The sequence below is a fragment of the Anomaloglossus baeobatrachus genome, chromosome 4, assembly GCF_048569485.1.
Source record: "Anomaloglossus baeobatrachus isolate aAnoBae1 chromosome 4, aAnoBae1.hap1, whole genome shotgun sequence".
Taxonomy (NCBI): domain Eukaryota; kingdom Metazoa; phylum Chordata; class Amphibia; order Anura; family Aromobatidae; genus Anomaloglossus; species Anomaloglossus baeobatrachus.
This window is the reverse complement of record NC_134356.1, coordinates 677,387,197-677,412,701: the sequence shown is the minus strand read 5'-3', so window position 1 is coordinate 677,412,701 and position 25,505 is coordinate 677,387,197. Positions and strand designations below refer to the sequence as shown.

Sequence of the window (25,505 nt, the reverse complement as noted above, 5' to 3'; positions counted from 1 at the left end):
TAAGAGGAGAAAAAGTGGAGAATAAGTGGAGAAAAAAATGGAGAAAAAGTGGAGAAAAAGTGGAGAAAAAGTGGAGCATAAGAGGAGAAAAAGTGGAGAAAAAGTGGAGAAAAAGTGGAGAAAAAGTGGAGCATAAGAGGAGAAAAAGTGGAGAAAAAAGTGGAGAAAAAGTGGAGAAAAAGTGGAGCATAAGAGGAGAAAAAGTGGAGAAAAAGTGGAGAAAAAGTGGAGCATAAGAGGAGAAAAAGTGGAGAAAAAGTGGAGAAAAAGTGGAGAAAAAGTGGAGCATAAGAGGAGAAAAAGTGGAGAAAAAGTGGAGAAAAAAGTGGAGAAAAAGTGGAGAAAAAGGGGAGAAAAAGTGGAGAAAAAGTGGAGATTAAGAGGAGAAAAAGTGGAGAAAAAATGGAGAAAAAGTGGAGCATAAGAGGAGAAAAAGTGGAGAAAAAAGTGGAGAAAACGTGGAGAAAACGTGGAGAAAAAGTGGAGAAAAAGTGGAGAAAAAGTGGAGCATAAGAGGAGAAAAAGTGGAGAAAAAGTAAAGAAAAAAGTGGAGAAAAAGTGGAGAAAAAGTGGAGAAAAAGTGGAGAAAAAGTGGAGAAAAAGTGGAGATTAAGAGGAGAAAAAGTGGAGAAAAAGTGGAGAAAAAGTGGAGCATAAGAGGAGAAAAAGTGGAGAAAAAAGTGGAGAAAACGTGGAGAAAACGTGGAGAAAAAGTGGAGAAAAAGTGGAGCATAAGAGGAGAAAAAGTGGAGAAAAAGTGGAGAAAACGTGGAGAAAACGTGGAGAAAACGTGGAGAAAAAGTGGAGAAAAAGTGGAGAAAAATTGGAGCATAAGAGGAGAAAAAGTGGAGAAAAAAGTGGAGAAAACGTGGAGAAAAAGTGGAGAAAAAGTGGAGAAAAAGTGGAGCGTAAGAGGAGAAAAAGTGGAGATTAAGAGGAGAAAAAGTGGAGAAAAAGTGGAGAAAAAGTGGAGAAAAAGTGGAGCATAAGAGGAGAAAAAGTGGAGAAAAAAGTGGAGAAAAAGTGGAGAAAAAGTGGAGAAAAAGTGGAGATTAAGAGGAGAAAAAGTGGAGCATAAGAGGAGAAAAAGTGGAGAAAAAAGTGGAGAAAAAGTGGAGAAAGTGGAGAAAAAAATGGAGAAAAAGTGGAGAAAAAGTGGAGAAAAAGTGGAGAATAAGAGGAGAAAAAGTGGAGAAAAAGTGGAGAAAAAGTGGAGAATAAGAGGAGAAAAAGTGGAGAATAAGTGGAGAAACAAATGGAGAAAAAGTGGAGAAAAAGTGGAGAAAAAGTGGAGCATAAGAGGAGAAAAAGTGGAGAAAAAGTGGAGAAAAAGTGGAGCATAAGAGGAGAAAAAGTGGAGAAAAAAGTGGAGAAAAAGTGGAGAAAAAGTGGAGCATAAGAGGAGAAAAAGTGGAGAAAAAGTGGAGAAAAAGTGGAGCATAAGAGGAGAAAAAGTGGAGAAAAAGTGGAGCATAAGAGGAGAAAAAGTGGAGAAAAAGTGGAGAAAAAAGTGGAGAAAAAGTGGAGAAAAAGTGGAGAAAAAGTGGAGAAAAAGTGGAGATTAAGAGGAGAAAAAGTGGAGCATAAGAGGAGAAAAAGTGGAGAAAAAAGTGGAGAAAAAGTGGAGAAAGTGGAGAAAAAAATGGAGAAAAAGTGGAGAAAAAGTGGAGAGAAAGTGGAGAATAAGAGGAGAAAAAGTGGAGAAAAAGTGGAGAATAAGAGGAGAAAAAGTGGAGAATAAGTGGAGAAAAAAATGGAGAAAAAGTGGAGAAAAAGTGGAGAGAAAGTGGAGAAAAAAATGGAGAAAAAGTGGAACACCCTTTGGTACCTTTCATGTGGCACTAAGGGGTGCTTAGCTTTGTATTTAGCCAAAAAAATGAAAAAAAAATGACATAGGGTTCCCCCTAGTTTTGTAGCCAGCTAGGGTAAAGCAGACGGCTGCAGCCTGCAGACCACAGCTGGCAACCTCACCTTGGCTGGTAATCCAAAACTGAGGGCACCCCACGCTGTTATTTTAAATTAAATAAATAATTAAAAAAAAAACACGTAGGGGTCCCCCAAAATTGGATCACCAGCCAAGGTAAAGCAGACAGCTGGGGCCTGATATTCTCAGACTAGGGAGGTCCATGGTTATTGGAATCTCCCCAGCCTAAAAATAGCAGGCCGCAGCCGCCCCAGAAGTGGCGCATCCATTAGATGCGCCAATCCTGGTGCTTCGCCCCAGCTCATCCCGCGCCCTGGTGCGGTGGCAAACGGGGTAATATTTGGGGTTAATACCAGATGTGTAATGTCACCTGGCATCAAGCCCTGGGGTTGGTGAGGTCAGGCGTCTATCAGATACCCGACATCACCAACCCAGTCAGTAATAAAAAAAAAATAGACGACAAACACATTTTTATTTGAAAAAACACTCCCCAAAACATTCCCTCTTTAACCAATTTATTAGATTGAAAAACAAATCCAGGTCTGGTGTAATCCAAGGGGTTGCCATGACGATGCACACTGTCCCAGTCAATGAAGAGCAGGATGTTCCCCATTGGCTGGGAGAGCAGTGCAGTGACCTGAGCTAACATCAATGGGTCAGCCCAGGTCACTGCAGGGGGGTGACAAGTGCTGCTGTCAGTGAGGTACATTACCTGCGCTGATCTCCAGCACACTGACAGCCCCTGTCACTGAGGTCAATGACCGGCGCCTTCACATCAAGTATCGCGAGAGGTCCGTGACGTCACCGCCAGTGTCAGTCTCGAGTCGGAAGCGATAGGTGATGTGACAAGCGGCGGCCATGGAGGACAGTGACAGCGCTGAGGTCGGGATGGCGGGACTTCATCACCGCAGGTAAGCCGAGCGAGCGAGCGAGCGGGCGGGCGGGCGGGGGGGGGGGGTGGATGTGTGTGTGTGTGTGTGTTTGTGTATGTGTATGTATGTGTACATGCCGCGGGCAGGAGGGGGTGGAGCGAGCTGAGCGGGAAAGTGTGGGCTTCCTGCACGTAACTAAGATAAACATCGGGTTACTAACCAAAGCGCTTTGCTTGGATACCCGATGTTTATCTTGGTTACCAGCTTGTGGCAGGCTGCCAGCGATGGCTCCTGCTCACTGTAGCTGTAAAAAGCCCTGCTTTTTGCTGCTAGAACCGTTCTCGAACGTATCTAGAACTATCGAGCTTTTAGCAAAAAGCTCGAGTTCTAGTTCGATCTCGAACAGCCCAAAAATCACTCGAGCCTAGAACTGGAGAACCACGAACCACGAACCGCGCTCAACTCTAGTCATTACATGTCACTGACTGGGCACTGGCAAACTATGGTGAGAGATGGAGAAGGGTCTGCTGTACAAGTCTTGCCGTCCCCACGAGTTGTTTCAATCCTTGTTCTGTATGTAGAAGTTAATACACTGCTTCTGCCTCTTCAACCTCGTGTGGGTCCTCTACCTTGGCGCAAACCCTGTGTGGTCAGGCCACCCTTCCTTGCAACTGCGCACAAGGACTACCACACACCTCCTTACTATGCTGGCAGCAGAGCTCAATGCCATCAGGCAGTCAAAGTTTTACTTTGAAATGTATGGGAAATGTGAGTCACACCGCTATTCCAGAGAATAGTAGTCAGGCAGGGTCAAAACATTAATTGAGGAACAGGAACAGAATGGGACGGCCAGGACTTAATCAGAAAACAAGCAGAGGTGAAATGCGTATCGGCCAACAAGGTACATAAACAGCAAGCAGGAAAAGTAGTCAGGTAACAAGCACACAAAATCATAAAACTGAACTGGGGGTAAAATTAACCAGAGGTTCATAGCTATGTCTGGCAGTGGTCTGCAGACAGGATGGGCATAAAAAAGGGTGTGGTGTCTTCCCATTGGTTGTAGCTGAATGATGGTATTTCATCTGTGAGATACCCACCAGCTACATTCAGCCAGAGATTCTGCATCTGTCAAGGTAATGCAGCCCAGTGGGTGAGCATAACCTGCGTCCACCTGCGCCGCTGGCATCGACTACTCTCCCATCATCAGCACTATTCATGAAAGGAACACGTTGTCACCTGGCAACCGGAGTACAAATTGACGGAGCGGACTACGTTGGTGACTTAACAGCCGTGTGCGGCAATGATGCAAACCTGGCTGTGGGCCATCGTCAGGGCAATGTGACACACGTGCCTTGTATGGCTCACGTGTTGAACCGAATTCTCCAGCAATTTTTAAAACACCATCACGGCCTACATGGACTTGTGCAGCGGGCATGCTCACTATGTGCTCACTTCCATCGTGCGCACACAGCAGCTCAACAACTTTCATCACTCCGGAAGTCTTAGGGTCTGGCAGTTAAACGCCGGAAATGCGATGTTCCGACACGCAGGAATTGGAATCTGCACATGTTGCAGCGTGTGTGGCAGCACCGCAGAGCCCTGCTGAAATACGGTAAGACATATAGCCTGGGATAACTTGATCCAGAGGTGGTGCAGATCACGCTGCTGGAGTGGTGTCAGATCAAGGACCTATGCACCCTGCTACACAGTTTTGAAATGTCGACGAAGATGTTTAGCACTGGCAATGTCATTCTCAGGGTGACAATTCTGGTCATCTACATGATGGAGCACACTGTAATTATTATTCAGAATCAGGTGTTGGGACAAGAGGAAGGGGAGGAAGTACAGGAGGAGTCATATGCGGAAGGGATAACAAGATCTACGAGGTCCAGATGGTCAGCGGCACCTATGCGGCAGTCATGGTGAGGGAGAGGGATTAACAAGGGCGCATAGTATCAGCAAAAAGTGTTGATGAAAGTGCAGGAGCCCATGAAGAAATGGAGGACGAACTGGCGATCGGCATGGAAGACTCAGCAGATGAGTGAGAGCTTGCTCACATTTCGGTTGTGCGAGGTTGTGGGTAGAGGACAGAGGAAGTATGCACGATTCTCACCTCTCTGCCACCAACACACCAAGGACTTGGTCCTCCTGGATGCACAAGACACATGAGCGGATTCTTGCTGCACTACCTACAACATGACCCTCGGATTGTACGAATTCAAAGTAATCCAGAATACTGGGTTGCCACACTGTTAGATCCCCGGTACAAGACAAAATTTGCCGAACTAATTCCTGCCATAGAAATAGACGCACGTATACAGGAGTATCTGCAGAATGTGGTACGCAATCTTAGATCTACTTTTCCACTAAACACCAGTGCTGCACAGAGTGAATCTCAACGCTTTGTCATGGATAGGAGGAAATGGTCTTTTACTTGTCCACATCGGAGGGACCGAGGGATGGCTGCTGTGCTGAGATGGCGTTGAGTACGGTGTCCCTGCACAGTTGCACTTTTGGTCATATCCCAAAATGAGTTGGAAAAGGACAGATGCTGTTGGAAAGGGGAACAGGTGTGTTGGAAAGGGGAAAAAAATTTTGGTCCGTGGATTTGGTGGTTAAGCAACTGTAACATTTGCTGAAGAAACAACATCTGTTACAGTGGGACTGGCAGATTTGGATAAAGTGGTATATAATCTGTGACCGCTATATAACGAAAATTAATAAGAAAAGAAAGAGAAAGGTATATATCCCCATCAGCAGTCAGTGTCCACCGTGCTCCCAGTTGGAAAAGGAGAGGTTGGCAACTGGAAGGTTTGGTGGAGGATACAGAGCTGTGTGGCTATGAAACTAATAGTAGCCTGAACCGAGTTAGACGCCATTCGGATCTGGAGACTGTGAGCCCTGTTAGCGTCACAGGGTCCACATGCCCACCCAGCCCAGGAACTCCCTGTTAACAACACAGGGGCCATTGAGTACGCTGACCGTGTGCGTAGGGGCCACACCTGTGGACAGCAGGCGCATCAGCAGCAGCAGGCCTGTTAATGCCACTGGGCTGCACAAGCAGGACTGTTAGGACAGGAGCTGGTCTTAACCGTTCTGCGTTACCAACTGTGGTGGTGGCCTGCATCCACCACCCTATCCCTGCCTACCTCTGGCCTAAAGCCGCAATGGGTTCAACACATGGAGGTGTGCTCTTTCGGAGCATAATAGAAGACTGTGCACCTCCTTGTTGGCTCCAGCCCCTTTGATAACCTGGGTCCGCCCCAAACCATGGTGAACCACAATGCACCTCCTATAGACAAAAGTAGAGTGACACGTCATGAGTGGCATAACTAGCGTCCTATTTGGAAATGCAACTTCAATGATGACCTCATGGCTGCCATGACCCAAACACCTCACCAGTCATCGTCTGACCATCAATAATGCGATGACAAGTCATAGGTGTGGGCCTCTGCAAGCCATTTGGGAGGACACCTGATGCCCTGTGGTCTATATGGGACCCCCACATCAGGGCCAGGGCCAAAGAGTTCATTACCGGACCTAGTCTCTGATGCAGGAAGTGCCTGAGCATGCTCAGTAGCATGAAATACAGTCTCTGAAAAAAGACTATCAGTTTTAGCATGGTGTCTAGGCACAAAACAGGACTTAGACCCGGCACGGAATGCAAGCACCTGTGCAAAGAGGCTTTTCACACTTAGTGTGGGAGCATGCGCTGTATCCCGAAATGAAGACTTAGCGTCAGGAATGGCACAGTCAGGCTGAGCATACTCACTAGGCGAAACACTGTAATTATGCTGCAGCTGGGGTACATCGGCACACGCATGCGCACTTGCTGCCTCTCCACACTTAGACGTGGAGGGGAAATTTGTCTTGGAGATGCTGTCTATGAACAGAAGGAAAAGCTAAAGGAAGCCTGACTTTCTATCCCTCCGAATTATGAAATGCAGCAATGAATTCCATGAGTTTGCTATAACATTAGCGTAGCAAAATGTGCATGAGGGTGTGATGTAGAGGTGCTAGAAATAGCTTGTCACCAGTGGGGCACTAATGGAATACAACAGCCAGTTCTATGATGCCACAAAATGGCAGTATTTTGTGCTATCATTATAGCTTATTAAAAACAGAGCACGAGGTTGTCATGCAGAGGTGCTGCACATAGATTTGCAGTAGTGTGAATAGACAAAAGTACAATAGCCACGTTTAGGATACAACTAGGTACAGTGAGTGTTTGCTAGTATAATGGCTGAGTTTAAAAAAGTTAGAGTGTGCAATGCAGGCAGACGTGCTGCAAATAACGTTCCAATACTGTGAATAGACAAAAGTACAAAAGCCACGTTTACGATACAACTAGGTACACTGTGTGTTTGCTAGTATAATGGCTGAGTTTAAAAAAGTTAGAGTGTGCAATGCAGGCAGACGTGCTGCAAATAACGTTCCAATACTGTGAATTGACAAAAGTACAATAGCCACGTTTAGGATACAACTAGGTACAGTGAGTGTTTGCTAGTATAATGGCTGAGTTTAAAAAAGTTAGAGTGTGCAATGCAGGCAGACGTGCTGCAAATAACGTTCCAATACTGTGAATAGACAAAAGTACAAAAGCCACGTTTAGGATACAACTAGGTACACTGTGTGTTTGCTAGTATAATGGCTGAGTTTAAAAAAGTTAGAGTGTGCAATGCAGGCAGACGTGCTGCAAATAACGTTCCAATACTGTGAATAGACAAAAGTACAAAAGCCACGTTTACGATACAACTAGGTACACTGTGTGTTTGCTAGTATAATGGCTGAGTTTAAAAAAGTTAGAGTGTGCAATGCAGGCAGACGTGCTGCAAATAACGTTCCAATACTGTGAATTGACAAAAGTACAATAGCCACGTTTAGGATACAACTAGGTACAGTGAGTGTTTGCTAGTATAATGGCTGAGTTTAAAAAAGTTAGAGTGTGTAATGCAGGCAGACGTGCTGCAAATAACGTTCCAATACTGTGAATTGACAAAAGTCCAATAGCCACGTTTAGGATACAACTAGGTACAGTGAGTGTTTGCTAGTATAATGGCTGAGTTTAAAAAAGTTAGAGTGTGCAATGCAGGCAGACGTGCTGCAAATAACGTTCCAATACTGTGAATTGACAAAAGTCCAATAGCCACGTTTAGGATACAACTAGGTACAGTGAGTGTTTGCTAGTATAATGGCTGAGTTTAAAAAAGTTAGAGTGTGCAATGCAGGCAGACGTGCTGCAAATAACGTTCCAATACTGTGAATTGACAAAAGTCCAATAGCCACGTTTAGGATACAACTAGGTACAGTGAGTGTTTGCTAGTATAATGGCTGAGTTTAAAAAAGTTAGAGTGTGCAATGCAGGCAGACGTGCTGCAAATAACGTTCCAATACTGTGAATTGACAAAAGTCCAATAGCCACGTTTAGGATACAACGAGGTACAGTGAGTGTTTGCTAGTATAATGGCTGAGTTTAAAAAAGTTAGAGTGTGCAATGCAGGCAGACGTGCTGCAAATAACGTTCCAATACTGTGAATAGACAAAAGTACAAAAGCCACGTTTAGGATACAACTAGGTACACTGTGTGTTTGCTAGTATAATGGCTGAGTTTAAAAAAGTTAGAGTGTGCAATGCAGGCAGACGTGCTGCAAATAACGTTCCAATACTGTGAATAGACAAAAGTACAAAAGCCACGTTTACGATTCAACTAGGTACACTGTGTGTTTGCTAGTATAATGGCTGAGTTTAAAAAAGTTAGAGTGTGCAATGCAGGCAGACGTGCTGCAAATAACGTTCCAATACTGTGAATTGACAAAAGTACAATAGCCACGTATAGGATGCCACTAGGTACACTGAGTGTTTGCTAGTATAATGGCTTAGTAACAATGAGTTGTAGTGTGCAATGCAGGCAGACGTGCTCTGCAAATGTCTTTGCACTAGTGGGACTATAGCAAAGTCCAATAGCCACGTTTAGGATGCCACTAGGTACACTGAGTGTTTGCTAGTATAATGGCTTAGTAACAATGAGTTGTAGTGTGCAATGCAGGCAGACGTGCTCTGCAAATGTCTTTGCACTAGTGGGACTATAGCAAAGTCCAATAGCCACGTATAGGATGCCACTAGGTACACTGAGTGTTTGCTAGTAAAATTGCTTAGTTTAAAAAAGTTGGAGTGTGTAATGCAGGCAGATGTGCTCTGCTAATGTCTTTGCACTAGTGGGACTATAGCAAAGTCCAATAGCCACTTTTAGGATGCCACTAGGTACACTGAGTGTTTGCTAGTAAAATTGCTTAGTTTAAAAAAGTTGGAGTTTGCAATGCAGGCAGATGTGCTCTGCAAATGTCTTTGCACTAGTGGGACTATAGCAAAGTCCAATAGCCACGTATAGGATGCCACTAGGTACACTGAGTGTTTGCTAGTATAATGGCTTAGTAACAATGAGTTGTAGTGTGCAATGCAGGCAGACGTGCTCTGCAAATGTCTTTGCACTAGTGGGACTATAGCAAAGTCCAATAGCCACGTATAGGATGCCACTAGGTACACTGAGTGTTTGCTAGTAAAATTGCTTAGTTTAAAAAAGTTGTAGTGTGCAATGCAGGCAGACGTGCTCTGCAAATGTCTTTGCACTAGTGGGACTATAGCAAAGTCCAATAGCCACAGATAGGATGCCACTAGGTACACTGAGTGTTTGCTAGTATAATGGCTTAGTTAGAATGAGTTGGAGTGTGCAGAGGACAAGAGGGTACAGTGGCAGGATTGTGGTGCTCTGGGTAGAGGAATGGAAGCCTGCCTTTCTATTCCCTCCTAATGGTGAAATGCAGGGAGGAAATCCCTGACCTGGGCTACACAGACGCTGTTGCTGTTTGCAGGACCTGTCACCTATGGCTCTCTGACCCTGCCGCTTTGAGCCCTTAAAAGGACTGCTAGAAAGTGCTCTCCCTAAGCTGTCTAACGCGGTGTATGCAGCGCATACAGCTGTATCGGCTATAGGACTCAGGAGGACGGAGCTGCGACACTGATGTCTGACACCAAAGACGCAGAAGGCAGATAATGGCGTTCGTGAAGAAAATGTCCGGTTTTATAATGCAGGGACATGTGACATGCAGATCCTATCACACATGCCGTTGCTTCTCTGGCTCAAAGTCCACTTAGCTGTGTGTGTGTCTGTGATTGGCTGACATGCTGGCCCGCCCCACAAGACGCGCGCGCTTAGGAAAGGAAGACAAGAAAAAAAAATGGCGATCGCCATTATAGAAACAGCAGTGATCTGAAGGCGCTGTTCACGCACACTATACACTGAAATGTGATAATAGTTTGATTCACAGAGTGACTTACACTATTACAGCAGAAACCAAGCTATGATTTAGCTGTTTTTTGGCTGCTAGAACCGTTCTCGAACGTTTCTAGAAGTATCGAGCTTTTGCAAAAAGCTCGAGTTCTAGTTCGATCTAGAACATGCCCCAAAATCACTCGAGCCTAGAACTGGAGAACCACGAACCACGAACCACGCTCAACTCTAATTATAACTTGAAATCACCTCAACATCACCAACAATTTGGTCTTTGTATATATGAAGAAACATGGTCCTCAACTAGATTCTGGATGTTAAATGTAAACCTTTCTTCCTAATAGCAATATGTTAACTCATTCTTGTTTTTGTAGTTTTGGGGTATGGCTAAAAGAATAAAAAAATGTCTATACAAATGATATATAAAAATTTTCCAATCTTTATGAAACAAGCATTTTTCTAAATGAAATCTTCCTGGCAAAAATAAACTGAGATATGTTTCTAACTTTATCTTTTGATGTAACATTCGTGTGCCTGACTCATGGAATCACAAAGATGATAAATTCTAGATTCCGATCTTAAACTCGAAATCCCTGAATATTAAGATTAAGATGCTCAATCATCCGTGTTTATGTCGTTTTATGATGGTGCGTAAAAGTAGTTACTTTCTGGAACATCTAATGGTAAAGAATCAAATAATATTCAGATTTTATCTTGTCAAACACTAATCTTTCAGCTGACCTCGTGGCGCAATGGTAGCGCGTCTGACTCCAGATGAGAAGGTTGCGTGTTCAAATCAAGTCGGGGTCAATAGTCTGTTCCTGTTTTTGAAAAATTAGGAAATACAACCATTTTCTACATTCATGTCATGAACAGAACCACTTAGACCTCCTGAAAACAGTTGAAGCCATATTTAAACACAGTGTCTGAAAGAGTCATCTTTTAAAACTTTACAAGAAAGAAATCTTCTGAACAATACTGTGAGGACGAGAATTTTTGGGAATCCAGATCTGACCATTATAACTTAAAATCACCTCAACATCACCAACAATTTGGTCTTTGTATATATGAAGAAACATGGTCCTCAACTAGATTCTGGATGTTAAATGTAAACCTTTCTTCCTAATAGCAATATGTTAACTCATGCTTGTTTTTGTAGTTTTGGGGTATGGCTAAAAGAATAAAAAAGTCTATACAAATGATATATAAAAATTTTCCAATCTTTATGAAACAAGCATTTTTCTAAATGAAATGTTCCTGGCAAAAATAAACTGAGATATGTTTCTAACTTTATCTTTTGATGTAACATTCGTGTGCCTGACTCATGGAATCACAAAGATGATGATTTCTAGATTCCGATCTTAAACTGGAAATCCCTGAATATTAAGATTAAGATGCTCAATCATCCTTGTTTATGTCGTTTTATGATGGTGCGTAAAAGTAGTTACTTTCTGGAACATCTAATGGTAAAGAATCAAATAATATTCAGATTTTATCTTGTCAAACACTTATCTTTCAGCTGACCTCGTGGTGCAACGGTAGTGCGTCTGACTCCAGATCAGAAGGTTGCGTGTTCAAATCACAACGGGGTCAATAGTCTGTTCCTGTTTTTGAAAAATTAGGAAATACAACCATTTTCTACATTCATGTCATGAACGGAACCACTTAGACCTCCTGAAAACAGTTGAAGCCATATTTAAACACAGTGTCTGAAAGAGTCATCTTTTAAAACTTTACAAGAAATAAATCTTCTGAACAATACTGTGATGACGAGAATTTTTGGGAATCCAGATCTGACCATTATAACTTAAAATCACCTCAACATCACCAACAATTTGGTCTTTGTATATATGAAGAAACATGGTCCTCAACTAGATTCTGGATGTTAAATGTAAACCTTTCTTCCTAATAGCAATATGTTAACTCATTCTTGTTTTTTTTGTAGTTTTGGGGTATGGCTAAAAGAATAAAAAAGTCTATACAAATGATATATAAAAATTTTCCAATCTTTATGAAACAAGCATTTTTCTAAATGAAATGTTCCTGGCAAAAATAAACTGAGATATGTTTCTAACTTTATCTTTTGATGTAACATTCGTGTGCCTGACTCATGGAATCACAAAGATGATAAATTCTAGATTCCGATCTTAAACTTGAAATCCCTGAATATTAAGATTAAGATGCTCAATCATCCGTGTTTATGTCGTTTTATGATGGTGCGTAAAAGTAGTTACTTTCTGGAACATCTAATGGTAAAGAATCAAATAATATTCAGATTTTATCTTGTCAAACACTAATCTTTCAGCTGACCTCGTGGCGCAACGGTAGCGCGTCTGACTCCAGATCAGAAGGTTGCGTGTTCAAATCACGTCGGGGTCAATAGTCTGTTCCTGTTTTTGAAAAATTAGGAAATACAACCATTTTCTACATTCATGTCATGAACAGAACCACTTAGACCTCCTGAAAACAGTTGAAGCCATATTTAAACACAGTGTCTGAAAGAGTCATCTTTTAAAACTTTACAAGAAAGAAATCTTCTGAACAATACTGTGAGGACGAGAATTTTTGGGAATCCAGATCTGACCATTATAACTTAAAATCACCTCGACATCACCAACAATTTGGTCTTTGTATATATGAAGAAACATGGTCCTCAACTAGATTCTGGATGTTAAATGTAAACCTTTCTTCCTAATAACGATATGTTAACTCATTCTTGTTTTTGTAGTTTTGGGGTATGGCTAAAAGAATAAAAAAGTCTATACAAATGATATATAAAAATTTTCCAATCTTTATGAAACAACATTTTTCTAAATGAAATGTTCCTGGCAAAAATAAACTGAGATATGTTTCTAACTTTATCTTTTGATGTAACATTCGTGTGCCTGACTCATGGAATCACAAAGATGATAATTTCTAGATTCCGATCTTAAACTGGAAATCCCTGAATATTAAGATTAAGATGCTCAATCATCCTTGTTTATGTCGTTTTATGATGGTGCGTAAAAGTAGTTACTTTCTGGAACATCTAATGGTAAAGAATCAAATAATATTCAGATTTTATCTTGTCAAACACTTATCTTTCAGCTGACCTTGTGGCGCAACGGTAGTGCGTCTGACTCCAGATCAGAAGGTTGCGTGTTCAAATCACGTCGGGGTCAATAGTCTGTTCCTGTTTTTGAAAAATTAGGAAATACAACCATTTTCTACATTCATGTCATGAACGGAACCACTTAGACCTCCTGAAAACAGTTGACGCCATATTTAAACACAGTGTCAGAAAGAGTCATCTTTTAAAACTTTACAAGAAAGAAATCTTCTGAACAATACTGTGATGACGAGAATTTTTGGGAATCCAGATCTGACCATTATAACTTAAAATCGCCTCAACATCACCAACAATTTGGTCTTTGTATATATGAAGAAACATGGTCCTCAACTAGATTCTGGATGTTAAATGTAAAACTTTCTTCCTAATAGCAATATGTTAACTCATTCTTGTTTTTGTAGTTTTGGGGTATGGCTAAAAGAATAAAAAAGTCTATACAAATGATATATAAAAATTTTCCAATTTTTATGAAACAAGCATTTTTCTAAATGAAATCTTCCTGGCAAAAATAAACTGAGATATGTTTCTAACTTTATCTTTTGATGTAACATTCGTGTGCCTGACTCATGGAATCACAAAGATGATAAATTCTAGATTCCGATCTTAAACTCGAAATCCCTGAATATTAAGATTAAGATGCTCAATCATCCGTGTTTATGTCGTTTTATGATGGTGCGTAAAAGTAGTTACTTTCTGGAACATCTAATAATAAAGAATCAAATAATATTCAGATTTTATCTTGTCAAACACTAATCTTTCAGCTGACCTCGTGGCGCAACGGTAGCGCGTCTGACTCCAGATTAGAAGGTTGCGTGTTCAAATCACGTCGGGGTCAATAGTCTGTTCCTGTTTTTGAAAAATTAGGAAATACAACCATTTTCTACATTCATGTCATGAACGGAACCACTTAGACCTCCTGAAAACAGTTGAAGCCATATTTAAACACAGTGTCTGAAAGAGTCATCTTTTAAAACTTTACAAGAAATAAATCTTCTGAACAATACTGTGATGACGAGAATTTTTGGGAATCCAGATCTGACCATTATAACTTAAAATCACCTCAACATCACCAACAATTTGGTCTTTGTATATATGAAGAAACATGGTCCTCAACTAGATTCTGGATGTTAAATGTAAACCTTTCTTCCTAATAGCAATATGTTAACTCATTCTTGTTTTTGTAGTTTTGGGGTATGGCTAAAAGAATAAAAAAGTCTATACAAATGATATATAAAAATTTTCCAATCTTTATGAAACAAGCATTTTTCTAAATGAAATGTTCCTGGCAAAAATAAACTGAGATATGTTTCTAACTTTATCTTTTGATGTAACATTCGTGTGCCTGACTCATGGAATCACAAAGATGATAAATTCTAGATTCCGATCTTAAACTCGAAATCCCTGATTATTAAGATTAAGATGCTCAATCATCCGTGTTTATGTCGTTTTATGATGGTGCGTAAAAGTAGTTACTTTCTGGAACATCTAATGGTAAAGAATCAAATAATATTCAGATTTTATCTTGTCAAACACTAATCTTTCAGCTGACCTCGTGGCGCAACGGTAGCGCGTCTGACTCCAGATCAGAAGGTTGCGTGTTCAAATCACGTCGGGGTCAATAGTCTGTTCCTGTTTTTGAAAAATTAGGAAATACAACCATTTTCTACATTCATGTCATGAACAGAACCACTTAGACCTCCTGAAAACAGTTGAAGCCATATTTAAACACAGTGTCTGAAAGAGTCATCTTTTAAAACTTTAGAAGAAAGAAATCTTCTGAACAATACTGTGAGGACGAGAATTTTTGGGAATCCAGATCTGACCATTATAACTTAAAATCACCTCAACATCACCAACAATTTGGTCTTTGTATATATGAAGAAACATGGTCCTCAACTGGATTCTGGATGTTAAATGTAAACCTTTCTTCCTAATAGCAATATGTTAACTCATTCTTGTTTTTGTAGTTTTGGGGTATGGCTAAAAGAATAAAAAAGTCTATACAAATGATATATAAAAATTTTCCAATCTTTATGAAACAAGCATTTTTCTAAATGAAATGTTCCTGGCAAAAATAAACTGAGATATGTTTCTAACTTTATCTTTTGATGTAACATTCGTGTGCCTGACTCATGGAATCACAAAGATGATGATTTCTAGATTCCGATCTTAAACTGGAAATCCCTGAATATTCCCTGAATAAAAGTAGTTACTTTCTGGAACATCTAATGGTAAAGAATCAAATAATATTCAGATTTTATCTGGTCAAACACTTATCTGTCAGCTGACCTCGTGGCGCAACGGTAGCACGTCTGACTCCAGATCAGAAGGTTGCATGTTCAAATCACGTCGGGGTCAATAGTCTGTTCCTGTTTTTGAAAAATTAGTAAATACAACCATTTTCTACATTCATGTCATGAACGGAACCACTTAGACCTCCTGAAAACAGTTGAAGCCATATTTAAACACAGTGTCTGAAAGAGTCATCTTTTAAAACTTTACAATAAAGAAATCTTCTGAACAATACTGTGATGACGAGAATTTTTGGGAATTCAGATCTGACCATTATAACTTAAAATCACCTCAACATCACCAACAATTTGGTCTTTGTATATATGAAGAAACATGGTCCTCAAATAGATTCTGGATGTTAAATGTAAACCTTTCTTCCTAATAGCAATATGTTAACTCATTCTTGTTTTTGTAGTTTTGGGGTATGGCTAATAGAATAAAAATTTCTATAGAAATGATATATAAAAATTTTCCAATCTTTATGAAACAAGCATTTTTCTAAATGAAATGTTCCTGGCAAAAATAAACTGAGATATGTTTCTAACTTTATTTTTTGATGTAACATTCGTGTGCCTGACTTATGGAATCACAAAGATGATGATTTCTAGATTCCGATCTTAAACTGGAAATCCCTGAATATTAAGATTAAGATGCTCAATCATCCTTGTTTATGTCGTTTTATGATGGTGCGTAAAAGTAGTTACTTTCTGGAACATCTAATGGTAAAGAATCAAATAATATTCAGATTTTATCTTGTCAAACACTTATCTTTCAGCTGACCTCGTGGTGCAACGGTAGCGCGTCTGACTCCAGATCAGAAGGTTGCGTGTTCAAATCACAACGGGGTCAATAGTCTGTTCCTGTTTTTAAAAAATTAGGAAATACAACCAATTTCTACATTCATGTCATCAACGGAACCCCTTAAACCTCCTGAAAAAAGTTGAAGCCATATTTCCACACAGTGTCTGAAAGAGTCATCTTTTAAAATTTTACAAGAAAGAAATCTTCTGAACAATACTGTGATGACGAGAATTTTTGGGAATCCAGATCTGACCATTATAACTTAAAATCACCTCAACATCACCAACAATTTGGTCTTTGTATATATGAAGAAACATGGTCCTCAACTAGATTCTGGATGTTAAATGTAAACCTTTCTTCCTAATAGCAATATGTTAACTCATTCTTGTTTTTGTAGTTTTGGGGTATGGCTAAAAGAATAAAAAAGTCTATACAAATGATATATAAAAATTTTCCAATCTTTATGAAACAAGCATTTTTCTAAATGAAATGTTCCTGGCAAAAATAAACTGAGATATGTTTCTAACTTTATCTTTTGATGTAACATTCGTGTGCTTGACTCATGGAATCACAAAGATGATAAAATCTAGATTCCGATCTTAAACTGGAAATCCCTGAATATTAAGATTAAGATGCTCAATCATCCGTGTTTATGTCGTTTTATGATGGTGCGTAAAAGTAGTTACTTTCTGGAACATCTAATGGTAAAGAATCAAATAATATTCAGATTTTATCTTGTCAAACACTTATCTTTCAGCTGACCTCGTGGTGCAACGGTAGCGCGTCTGACTCCAGATCAGAAGGTTGCGTGTTCAAATCACAACGGGGTCAATAGTCTGTTCCTGTTTTTGAAAAATTAGGAAATACAACCAATTTCTACATTCATGTCATCAACGGAACCCCTTAAACCTCCTGAAAAAAGTTGAAGCCATATTTCCACACAGTGTCTGAAAGAGTCATCTTTTAAAATTTTACAAGAAAGAAATCTTCTGAACAATACTGTGATGACGAGAATTTTTGGGAATCCAGATCTGACCATTATAACTTAAAATCACCTCGACATCACCAACAATTTGGTCTTTGTATATATGAAGAAACATGGACCTCAACTAGATTCTGGATGTTAAATGTAAACCTTTCTTCCTAATAACGATATGTTAACTCATTCTTGTTTTTGTAGTTTTGGGGTATGGCTAAAAGAATAAAAAAGTCTATACAAATGATATATAAAAATTTTCCAATCTTTATGAAACAACATTTTTCTAAATGAAATGTTCCTGGCAAAAATAAACTGAGATATGTTTCTAACTTTATCTTTTGATGTAACATTCGTGTGCCTGACTCATGGAATCACAAAGATGATAATTTCTAGATTCCGATCTTAAACTGGAAATCCCTTAATATTAAGATTAAGATGCTCAATCATCCTTGTTTATGTCGTTTTATGATGGTGCGTAAAAGTAGTTACTTTCTGGAACATCTAATGGTAAAGAATCAAATAATATTCAGATTTTATCTTGTCAAACACTTATCTTTCAGCTGACCTCGTGGCGCAACGGTAGCGCGTCTGACTCCAGATCAGAAGGTTGCGTGTTCAAATCACGTCGTGGTCAATAGTCTGTTCCTGTTTTTGAAAAATTAGGAAATACAACCATTTTCTACATTCATGTCATGAACGGAACCACTTAGACCTCCTGAAAACAGTTGAAGCCATATTTAAACACAGTGTCTGAAAAAGTCATCTTTTAAAACTTTACAAGAAATAAATCTTCTGAACAATACTGTGATGACGAGAATTTTTGGGAATCCAGATCTGACCATTATAACTTAAAATCACCTCAACATCACCAACAATTTGGTCTTTGTATATATGAAGAAACATGGTCCTCAACTAGATTCTGGATGTTAAATGTAAACCTTTCTTCCTAATAGCAATATGTTAACTCATTCTTGTTTTTGTAGTTTTGGGGTATGGCTAAAAGAATAAAAAAGTCTATACAAATGATATATAAAAATGTTCCAATCTTTATGAAACAAGCATTTTTCTAAATGAAATCTTCCTGGCAAAAATAAACTGAGATATGTTTCTAACTTTATCTTTTGATGTAACATTCGTGTGCCTGACTCATGGAATCACAAAGATGATAAATTCTAGATTCCGATCTTAAACTGGAAATCCCTGAATATTAAGATTAAGATGCTCAATCATCCGTGTTTATGTCGTTTTATGATGGTGCGTAAAAGTAGTTACTTTCTGGAACATCTAATGGTAAAAAATCAAAAAATATTTAGATTTTATCTTGTCAAACACTAATCTTTCAGCTAACCTCGTGGCGCAAAGGTAGCGCGTCTGACTCCAGATCTGAAGGTTGCGTGTTCAAATCACGTCGGGGTCAATAGTCTGTTCCTGTTTTTGAAAAATTAGGAAATACAACCATTTTCTACATTCATGTCATGAACGGAACCACTTAGACCTCCTGAAAACAGTTGAAGCCATATTTAAACACAGTGTCTGAAAGAGTCATCTTTTAAAACTTTACAAGAAAGAAATCTTCTGAACAATACTGTGAGGACGAGAATTTTTGGGAATCCAGATCTGACCATTATAACTTAAAATCACCTCAACATCACCAACAATTTGGTCTTTGTATATATGAAGAAACATGGTCCTCAAATAGATTCTGGATGTTAAATGTAAACCTTTCTTCCTAATAGCAATATGTTAACTCATTCTTGTTTTTGTAGTTTTGGGGTATGGCTAATAGAATAAAAATTTCTATAGAAATGATATATAAAAATTTTCCAATCTTTATGAAACAAGCATTTTTCTAAATGAAATGTTCCTGGCAAAAATAAACTGAGATATGTTTCTAACTTTATTTTTTGATGTAACATTCGTGTGCCTGACTTATGGAATCACAAAGATGATGATTTCTAGATTCCGATCTTAAACTGGAAATCCCTGAATATTAAGATTAAGATGCTCAATCATCCTTGTTTATGTCGTTTTATGATGGTGCGTAAAAGTAGTTACTTTCTGGAACATCTAATGGTAAAGAATCAAATAATATTCAGATTTTATCTTGTCAAACACTTATCTTTCAGCTGACCTCGTGGTGCAACGGTAGCGCGTCTGACTCCAGATCAGAAGGTTGCGTGTTCAAATCACAACGGGGTCAATAGTCTGTTCCTGTTTTTAAAAAATTAGGAAATACAACCAATTTCTACATTCATGTCATCAACGGAACCCCTTAAACCTCCTGAAAAAAGTTGAAGCCATATTTCCACACAGTGTCTGAAAGAGTCATCTTTTAAAATTTTACAAGAAAGAAATCTTCTGAACAATACTGTGATGACGAGAATTTTTGGGAATCCAGATCTGACCATTATAACTTAAAATCACCTCAACATCACCAACAATTTGGTCTTTGTATATATGAAGAAACATGGTCCTCAACTAGATTCTGGATGTTAAATGTAAACCTTTCTTCCTAATAGCAATATGTTAACTCATTCTTGTTTTTGTAGTTTTGGGGTATGGCTAAAAGAATAAAAAAGTCTATACAAATGATATATAAAAATTTTCCAATCTTTATGAAACAAGCATTTTTCTAAATGAAATGTTCCTGGCAAAAATAAACTGAGATATGTTTCTAACTTTATCTTTTGATGTAACATTCGTGTGCCTGACTCATGGAATCACAAAGATGATAAATTCTAGATTCCGATCTTAAACTGGAAATCCCTGAATATTAAGATTAAGATGCTCAATCATCCGTGTTTATGTCGTTTTATGATGGTGCGTAAAAGTAGTTACTTTCTGGAACATCTAATGGTAAAGAATCAAATAATATTCAGATTTTATCTTGTCAAACACTTATCTTTCAGCTGACCTCGTGGTGCAACGGTAGCGCGTCTGACTCCAGATCAGAAGGTTGCGTGTTCAAATCACAACGGGGTCAATAGTCTGTTCCTGTTTTTGAAAAATTAGGAAATACAACCAATTTCTACATTCATGTCATCAACGGAACCCCTTAAACCTCCTGAAAAAAGTTGAAGCCATATTTCCACACAGTGTCTGAAAGAGTCATCTTTTAAAATTTTACAAGAAAGAAATCTTCTGAACAATACTGTGATGACGAGAATTTTTGGGAATCCAGATCTGACCATTATAACTTAAAATCACCTCGACATCACCAACAATTTGGTCTTTGTATATATGAAGAAACATGGACCTCAACTAGATTCTGGATGTTAAATGTAAACCTTTCTTCCTAATAACGATATGTTAACTCATTCTTGTTTTTGTAGTTTTGGGGTATGGCTAAAAGAATAAAAAAGTCTATACAAATGATATATAAAAATTTTCCAATCTTTATGAAACAACATTTTTCTAAATGAAATGTTCCTGGCAAAAATAAACTGAGATATGTTTCTAACTTTATCTTTTGATGTAACATTCGTGTGCCTGACTCATGGAATCACAAAGATGATAATTTCTAGATTCCGATCTTAAACTGGAAATCCCTGAATATTAAGATTAAGATGCTCAATCATCCTTGTTTATGTCGTTTTATGATGGTGCGTAAAAGTAGTTACTTTCTGGAACATCTAATGGTAAAGAATCAAATAATATTCAGATTTTATCTTGTCAAACACTTATCTTTCAGCTGACCTCGTGGCGCAACGGTAGCGCGTCTGACTCCAGATCAGAAGGTTGCGTGTTCAAATCACGTCGGGGTCAATAGTCTGTTCCTGTTTTTGAAAAATTAGGAAATACAACCATTTTCTACATTCATGTCATGAACGGAACCACTTAGACCTCCTGAAAACAGTTGAAGCCATATTTAAACACAGTGTCTGAAAAAGTCATCTTTTAAAACTTTACAAGAAATAAATCTTCTGAACAATACTGTGATGACGAGAATTTTTGGGAATCCAGATCTGACCATTATAACTTAAAATCACCTCAACATTACCAACAATTTGGTCTTTGTATATTTGAAGAAACATGGTCCTCAACTAGATTCTGGATGTTAAATGTAAACCTTTCTTCCTAATAGCAATATGTTAACTCATTCTTGTTTTTGTAGTTTTGGGGTATGGCTAAAAGAATAAAAAAGTCTATACAAATGATATATAAAAATGTTCCAATCTTTATGAAACAAGCATTTTTCTAAATGAAATCTTCCTGGCAAAAATAAACTGAGATATGTTTCTAACTTTATCTTTTGATGTAACATTCGTGTGCCTGACTCATGGAATCACAAAGATGATAAATTCTAGATTCCGATCTTAAACTGGAAATCCCTGAATATTAAGATTAAGATGCTCAATCATCCGTGTTTATGTCGTTTTATGATGGTGCGTAAAAGTAGTTACTTTCTGGAACATCTAATGGTAAAAAATCAAAAAATATTTAGATTTTATCTTGTCAAACACTAATCTTTCAGCTGACCTCGTGGCGCAACGGTAGCGCGTTTGACTCCAGATCAGAAGGTTGCGTGTTCAAATCACGTCGGGGTCAATAGTCTGTTCCTGTTTTTGAAAAATTAGGAAATACAACCATTTTCTACATTCATGTCATGAATGGAACCACTTAGACCTCCTGAAAACAGTTGAAGCCATATTTAAACACAGTGTCTGAAAGAGTCATCTTTTAAAACTTTACAAGAAAGAAATCTTCTGAACAATACTGTGAGGACGAGAATTTTTGGGAATCCAGATCTGACCATTATAACTTAAAATCACCTCAACATCACCAACAATTTGGTCTTTGTATATATGAAGAAACATGGTCCTCAACTAGATTCTGGATGTTAAATGTAAAACTTTCTTCCTAATAGCAATATGTTAACTCATTCTTGTTTTTGAGTTTTGGGGTATGGCTAAAAGAATAAAAAAGTCTATACAAATGATATATAAAAATTTTCCAATCTTTATGAAACAAGCATTTTTCTAAATGAAAAGTTCCTGGCAAAAATAAACTGAGATATGTTTCTAACTTTATCTTTTGATGTAACATTCGTGTGCCTGACTCATGGAATCACAAAGATGATGATTTCTAGATTCCGATCTTAAACTGGAAATCCCTGAATATTAAGATTAAGATGCTCAATCATCCTTGTTTATGTCGTTTTATGATGGTGCGTAAAAGTAGTTACTTTCTGGAACATCTAATGGTAAAGAATCAAATAATATTCAGATTTTATCTTGTCAAACACTAATCTTTCAGCTGACCTCGTGGCGCAACGGTAGCGCGTCTGACTCCAGATCAGAAGGTTGCGTGTTCTAATCACGTCGGGGTCAATAGTCTGTTCCTGTTTTTGAAAAATTAGGAAATACAACCATTTTCTACATTCATGTCATGAACGGAACCACTTAGACCTCCTGAAAACAGTTGAAGCGATATTTAAACACAGTGTCTGAAAGAGTCATCTTTTAAAACTTTACAAGAAATAAATCTTCTGAACAATACTGTGATGACGAGAATTTTTGGGAATCCAGATCTGACCATTATAACTTAAAATCACCTCAACATCACCAACAATTTGGTCTTTGTATATATGAAGAAACATGGTCCTCAACTAGATTCTGGATGTTAAATGTAAACCTTTCTTCCTAATAGCAATATGTTAACTCATTCTTGTTTTTGTAGTTTTGGGCTATGGCTAAAAGAATAAAAAAGTCTATACAAATGATATATAAAAATTTTCCAATCTTTATGAAACAAGCATTTTTCTAAATGAAATATTCCTGGCAAAAATAAACTGAGATATGTTTCTAACTTTATCTTTTGATGTAACATTCGTGTGCCTGACTCATGGAACCACAAAGATGATAAATTCTAGATTCCGATCTTAAACTGGAAATCCCTGAATATTAAGATTAAGATGCTCAATCATTCGTGTTTATGTCGTTTTATGATGGTGCGTAAAAGTTGTTACTTTCTGGAACATCTAATGGTAAAGAATCAAATAATATTCAGATTTTATCTTGTCAAACACTAATCTTTCAGCTGACCTCGTGGAGCAACGGTAGCGCGTCTGACTCCAGATCAGAAGGTTGCGTGTTCAAATCACGTCGGGGTCAATAGTCTGTTCCTGTTTTTGAAAAATTAGGAAATACAACCATTTTCTACATTCATGTCATGAACGGAACCACTTAGACCTCCTGAAAACAGTTGAAGCCATATTTAAACACAGTGTCTGAAAGAGTCATCTTTTAAAACTTTACAAGAAATAAATCTTCTGAACAATACTGTGATGACGAGAATTTTTGGGAATCCAGATCTGACCATTATAACTTAAAATCACCTCAACATCACCAACAATTTGGTCTTTGTATATATGAAGAAACATGGTCCTCAACTAGATTCTGGATGTTATATGTAAACCTTTCTTCCTAATAGCAATATGTTAACTCATTCTTGTTTTTGTAGTTTTGGGGTATGGCTAAAAGAATAAAAAAGTCTATACAAATGATATATAAAAATTTTCCAATCTTTATGAAACAAGCATTTTTCTAAATGAAATGTTCCTGGCAAAAATAAACTGAGATATGTTTCTAACTTTATCTTTTGATGTAACATTCGTGTGCCTGACTCATGGAATCACAAAGATGATAATTTCTAGATTCCGATCTTAAACTGGAAATCCCTGATTATTAAGATTAAGATGCTCAATCATCCTTGTTTATGTCGTTTTATGATGGTGCGTAAAAGTAGTTACTTTCTGGAACATCTAATGGTAAAGAATCAAATAATATTCAGATTTTATCTTGTCAAACACTTATCTTTCAGCTGACCTCGTGGCGCAACGGTAGCGCGTCTGACTCCAGATCAGAAGGTTGCGTATTCAAATAACGTCGGGGTCAATAGTCTGTTCCTGTTTTTGAAAAGTTAGGAAATACAACCATTTTCTACATTCATGTCATGAACGGAACCACTTAGACCTCCTGAAAACAGTTGAAGCCATATTTAAACACAGTGTCAGAAAGAGTCATCTTTTGAAACTTTACAAGAAATAAATCTTCTGAACAATACTGTGATGACGAGAATTTTTGGGAATCCAGATGTGACCATTATAACTTAAAATCACCTCAACATCACCAACAATTTGGTCTTTGTATATATGAAGAAACATGGTCCTCAACTACATTCTGGATGTTAAATGTAAACCTTTCTTCCTAATAGCAATATGTTAACTCATTCTTGTTTTTGTAGTTTTGGGGTATGGCTAAAAGAATAAAAAAGTCTATACAAATGATATATAAAAATTTTTCAATCTTTATGAAACAAGCATTTTTCTAAATGAAATGTTCCTGGCAAAAATAAACTGAGATATGTTTCTAACTTTATCTTTTGATGTAACATTCGTGTCCCTGACTCATGGAATCACAAAGATGATGATTTCTAGATTCCGATCTTAAACTGGAAATCCCTGAATATTAAGATTAAGATGCTCAATCATCCTTGTTTATGTCGTTTTATGATGGTGCGTAAAAGTAGTTACTTTCTGGAACATCTAATGGTAAAGAATCAAATAAGATTCAGATTTTATCTTGTCAAATACTTATCTTTCAGCTGACCTCGTGGCGCAACGGTAGCGCGTCTGACTCCAGATCAGAAGGTTGCGTGTTCAAATAACGTCGGGGTCAATAGTCTGCTCCTGTTTTTGAAAAATTAGGAAATACAACCATTTTCTACATTCATGTCATGAACGGAACCACTTCGACCTCCTGAAAACAGTTGAAGCCATATTTAAACACAGTGTCTGAAAGAGTCATCTTTTAAAACTTTACAAGAAAGAAATCTTCTGAACAATACTGTGATGACGAGAAATTTTGGGAATCCAGATCTGACCATTATAACTTAAAATCACCTCAACATCACCAACAATTTGGTCTTTGTATATATGAAGAAACATGGTCCTCAACTAGATTCTGGATGTTAAATGTAAACCTTTCTTCCTAATAGCAATATGTTAACTCATTCTTGTTTTTGTAGTTTTGGGGTATGGCTAAAAGAATAAAAAAGTCTATACAAATGATATATAAAAATTTTCCAATCTTTATGAAACAAGCATTTTTCTAAATGAAATGTTCCTGGCAAAAATAAACTGAGATATGTTTCTAACTTTATCTTTTGATGTAACATTCGTGTGCCGGACTCATGGAATCACAAAGATGATGATTTCTAGATTCTGATCTTAAACTGGA

At 38.0% G+C, this 25,505-nt stretch overlaps 13 non-coding genes across 13 annotated transcripts; all 13 read left to right on the top strand.

The window, feature by feature from the left end:
- Positions 1 to 12,391: 12,391 nt before the first annotated feature.
- Positions 12,392 to 12,463, top strand: TRNAW-CCA (transfer RNA tryptophan (anticodon CCA)). Its single transcript has one exon. It is a non-coding gene; the product is annotated as a tRNA-Trp (tRNA).
- Positions 12,464 to 13,173: 710 nt separating this feature from the next.
- On the top strand, positions 13,174 to 13,245 carry TRNAW-CCA (transfer RNA tryptophan (anticodon CCA)). Its single transcript has one exon. It is a non-coding gene; the product is annotated as a tRNA-Trp (tRNA).
- Positions 13,246 to 13,956: 711 nt separating this feature from the next.
- Positions 13,957 to 14,028, top strand: TRNAW-CCA (transfer RNA tryptophan (anticodon CCA)). Its single transcript has one exon. It is a non-coding gene; the product is annotated as a tRNA-Trp (tRNA).
- A 711-nt stretch (positions 14,029 to 14,739) lies between these two features.
- On the top strand, positions 14,740 to 14,811 carry TRNAW-CCA (transfer RNA tryptophan (anticodon CCA)). Its single transcript has one exon. It is a non-coding gene; the product is annotated as a tRNA-Trp (tRNA).
- Positions 14,812 to 15,479: 668 nt separating this feature from the next.
- Positions 15,480 to 15,551, top strand: TRNAW-CCA (transfer RNA tryptophan (anticodon CCA)). The gene has a single exon. It is a non-coding gene; the product is annotated as a tRNA-Trp (tRNA).
- A 2,276-nt stretch (positions 15,552 to 17,827) lies between these two features.
- TRNAW-CCA (transfer RNA tryptophan (anticodon CCA)) lies at positions 17,828 to 17,899 on the top strand. Its single transcript has one exon. It is a non-coding gene; the product is annotated as a tRNA-Trp (tRNA).
- Positions 17,900 to 18,610: 711 nt separating this feature from the next.
- Positions 18,611 to 18,682, top strand: TRNAW-CCA (transfer RNA tryptophan (anticodon CCA)). Its single transcript has one exon. It is a non-coding gene; the product is annotated as a tRNA-Trp (tRNA).
- Positions 18,683 to 20,958: 2,276 nt separating this feature from the next.
- On the top strand, positions 20,959 to 21,030 carry TRNAW-CCA (transfer RNA tryptophan (anticodon CCA)). The gene has a single exon. It is a non-coding gene; the product is annotated as a tRNA-Trp (tRNA).
- A 711-nt stretch (positions 21,031 to 21,741) lies between these two features.
- Positions 21,742 to 21,813, top strand: TRNAW-CCA (transfer RNA tryptophan (anticodon CCA)). The gene has a single exon. It is a non-coding gene; the product is annotated as a tRNA-Trp (tRNA).
- Positions 21,814 to 22,523: 710 nt separating this feature from the next.
- TRNAW-CCA (transfer RNA tryptophan (anticodon CCA)) lies at positions 22,524 to 22,595 on the top strand. The gene has a single exon. It is a non-coding gene; the product is annotated as a tRNA-Trp (tRNA).
- Positions 22,596 to 23,306: 711 nt separating this feature from the next.
- On the top strand, positions 23,307 to 23,378 carry TRNAW-CCA (transfer RNA tryptophan (anticodon CCA)). Its single transcript has one exon. It is a non-coding gene; the product is annotated as a tRNA-Trp (tRNA).
- A 711-nt stretch (positions 23,379 to 24,089) lies between these two features.
- On the top strand, positions 24,090 to 24,161 carry TRNAW-CCA (transfer RNA tryptophan (anticodon CCA)). Its single transcript has one exon. It is a non-coding gene; the product is annotated as a tRNA-Trp (tRNA).
- Positions 24,162 to 24,872: 711 nt separating this feature from the next.
- Positions 24,873 to 24,944, top strand: TRNAW-CCA (transfer RNA tryptophan (anticodon CCA)). The gene has a single exon. It is a non-coding gene; the product is annotated as a tRNA-Trp (tRNA).
- The last annotated feature ends 561 nt before the right edge of the window (positions 24,945 to 25,505 follow it).